Source organism: Bos javanicus, chromosome 15 (genome assembly GCF_032452875.1).
Source record: "Bos javanicus breed banteng chromosome 15, ARS-OSU_banteng_1.0, whole genome shotgun sequence".
In the NCBI taxonomy this organism is placed as follows: domain Eukaryota; kingdom Metazoa; phylum Chordata; class Mammalia; order Artiodactyla; family Bovidae; genus Bos; species Bos javanicus.
The window spans coordinates 37,536,072-37,539,463 of NC_083882.1; the positions used below are offsets into that span (position 1 = coordinate 37,536,072).

At 47.7% G+C, this 3,392-nt stretch overlaps 1 long non-coding RNA gene across 2 annotated transcripts; it reads left to right on the forward strand.

Moving 5' to 3' along the window:
- The first annotated feature begins 1,915 nt into the window (after nt 1-1,915).
- LOC133261908 (uncharacterized) lies at nt 1,916-3,117 on the forward strand. 2 transcript variants are annotated; one of them, XR_009741166.1, is made up of 2 exons: nt 1,916-2,689; nt 2,776-3,117. It is a non-coding gene; the product is annotated as an uncharacterized LOC133261908 (long non-coding RNA). The 2 variants fall into 2 exon arrangements; XR_009741167.1 differs by having other exon boundaries at nt 1,916-2,498.
- Nucleotides 3,118-3,392: the final 275 nt, after the last annotated feature.

The window sequence follows — 3,392 nt, forward strand, 5'->3', positions numbered from 1 at the left end:
TGAAGAAAACGAAGCTCAGAGAGGGAAATGATTGTCTGCAGACACAGAGCAGGTTAGTGCAGAACCAGGGCTGGGAAGGAAGGAAGGGAGGAAGGAAGACAGGGTGGGAGGAAGGCCAGCCTCTGGCCCCTGGTCACTGCTCCCCACTGCACCGTGCTCTCCTGCAAGACATTAAATGATGAAATCGCAGAGACATTTTTTCCAATGAACATAAAACCAAAAGATTAAAAATATTTCTGAATTGCTATCCTTTAGGAGAAGAAAAAGTCTCTCCAACTATCTGACTCTTCAACCAATTAAATCTTTGGCTGCCACTCAGAAACAGTATTTAAATTAATCAAGGTAAAACTTTAGCTTATCCTTTCCCTCCATGAGGCAGTTTTCTACCATAAAGAATGAAAACAGCTTGCTTGGAGAAAGGAACAAACTTTGAGCTAAGGAATTAAATTTCTCACAGTCACCTGAGACGCCTCAGTGGTTAGTCACTTGTCATTTATTAAACATTTATTCATTCAACAACCAGTTTTTGAGCTTCTTTCGTGTGCATTTTAACCACAGGAGCACAAATATGAATCAGAAATGACTGACCCTCAGGATATTTATTGAGTCAGAAGGATGACATTTACATAATTCATTATAGTTCTACTCATGGCCTGGCCCAAAGTAAGTTCTTAGCCTAAAGTAAATTTCATTCAAATGAACGGGTGAATGAATGAAATTGAAATCTATTACAGATCACTGCTAATAAGAGGATTCCACTGGAGCTAGGACACAGAGCTGTTAGAAATCACTGGAGGCTAGCTGGGATAATAAACTTAAGAAACACAGCTCAGGGAAGGCAGGACTCCACAGAGAGCAGCAGGGGGCCTGAGAGTATTATAGCAGCTCCATTCCCCTCTCTGGGTCTCAATTTCCCCATCTCGTAATACAGGGAGCTCTAAGGAAACTTCCAGCAACAACATTCGATACCTCTATGATCCCAGTTCCCGGCACTATAAGGGATTTTAAATCCAACCTCCTCTCTTAAAAATGGAATCATTATTCCTATGTCTTTACAAGGTCACACCCTACGTTTCTGTGGATTTCTCTTGGGAGATGGGAGAAGGAAGGGAATTTGATTCTAGCCTTCCTTTAGGTTTAAACAGGAAAATATCCAATTATCCCATTGACAATTACAGTCTGCACATTTCACCGCGGGCACAGAAAGCAACCGGCAGCAGAAAACCAGCCGCAGAGCAAGGGCGTACACATGCAAGCCATTATCTACTTGGAGACAGGCTGGCCCGCGACAGCCTCACTGGCTCAGGGAAGCTGGGCGGGTCCTCGCCAGCAGCCCAGGGGTGACCCAGGAGGCCGCCGGCCTGCCACAGGCTTCAGCTGACTCATCTCAGACTCCAGGCTGAACAGAAACCTAGTGAGACATCTCTCCCTCCCAGTGAGACATCCCAAAGAAAAGCTCCCAGTTGTATACTTGCTTCCAATCCAAGCCTGATCACTTGAGATAAATTAACAAGTTCCACAAGGAAAGGCACCACATCTGATTCAGTCACCATCATGTCCTTAAGCACACAGCCCCATACAGAGACGTGATCTGCACTTAATACGTACTCGTAGAGAAATTTTGTGGAAGACTTAATGAATACTAATGAATAAACGGGGCTTCACTGGTGACTTGGCAGCAAAGAACCCACTTGCCAATGCAGGAGACATGGGAGACACGGGTTCAATCTCTGGGTTGGAAGATTCCCCTGGAGAAGAAAATGGTGATCTACTCCAGTATTCTTCCTGGAAAATCACATGGACAGAGGAGCCTGGTTACAGTCCATGGGGTCACAAAGAGTCAGACACAACTTAGCAACTAAACAAAGACAACAATGAATAAACAACCACCTGAATGAATGAATGACTTCTTCATGTGATGCCCTCAAGAACATCATGGAAAAGACAGCTGGAATAGAGTACTGGCTGGCACTCAGGTTCAAGCACCATCTGAGGACATGTATCCTGGCTCTGTTCTTTGTCAGCCTGTCCTGGACAAGTAAGCAGCTTCAGCTCCTCAAGCCTCAGTTTTCTCATGGGACGGATGTTGTATGTGGCATCTGGGTTCTTCCTCAAAGGAAAGACTTGCTGTCCCCAGCTGGCAGGACTTTCAGAGCTACCTTACCTGAGGTCATGCTCTGCCCAAAGTCGCCCACTCTGACAGAATGAAGGTGGGATATGAAGGTCCTGGCCTGTCTGGTCAATGAACAACTCTGATCCCAAAGGTCCCTGTGAGGTCAGCTGAGTTGTCATCAAGCCGGCATCACAGCTCACCATCTGCACCCTGCCCCCACCTCACTCCCACACCACCGGCCATGCCTGCTTCCTTCCTTTCCTGCCACAAGTGTCAATCCCAAAGGCACTCCCTAACGACCATTCTGGACTCTCAACCCCATCTCAATTACTCCTTCCCAGGGAACCCAACCTATGGCCCCCTCATTAGCAAAACAGAGATAATAGTAAGTATACACAAGGGCTGTGATGAGGACTGAGTGAATTGCTATGTGTAAAAGCAACCAGCTCATAGCAAGTGCTGAATGAGAGTGAGCCAATTTTGTTACGGGGGTTAGTAAAGTCCTTTCATCAGTATTCCCACCCTCACAAGCAGGAAACCAAAGAGAAAATGTCAGTGTCTCAGCTTGATCTGTGGGTAAGAGAAGCAATGAAAGGGAGGGAGGGTGGGAGGGAGGGGGAGCGGGAGACATGTCTGGATGTGGCCCTGTGTGCATCCCTCAGACTGGCCTCCAGTCCACCCTGCAGGAACCGCACCATAGAGACTGTTAATTCAAAGGCCTGGGCCTCCTGCAGAAGAGGAGGCACGATGATGGCGGGCACAATCCTGGGAGCAGGCAGACAGGTGGCAGCACCCTGACCACCATGTCTGGATCCCCGAACCACTACCACGCAGCTCAGAGCCAACAGCAAGAACTGATGTACCAATCGTAGAGATGGGAGCCCAGAGACCCGAGAAGAACAAAATCAGCTAGAGACACAGCACCACAGTCTCTAGCTACCCAGAGAGCCGATCCGCTGTCCCCTTTACTGCCAGCAATAAATTCATGAACTTCTGGGGAAGTATCTGAACCTAAGCTTGCAAGGGTTTTTACTGCTGAGGGAGGGAGATTGGGGGTGGGGGATGCCTTACTGTTACCAGGATGGCCTTGTAAAATGTATGTTGGCATCCAGAGGCCTAGAGAGACCTTCCTTCTTAGACCCCAGCACTTAGACGACCTTTTAAAGCAATGACCACGGTCACCTTGTTATAGAAGATAAAACTGGTGCTCAGACAGATTAGGCAGCAGCCAGAGTCACAGAGCTGGTAGGAAGTGGAGCTGGGCTTAGAGCCCAAGTCT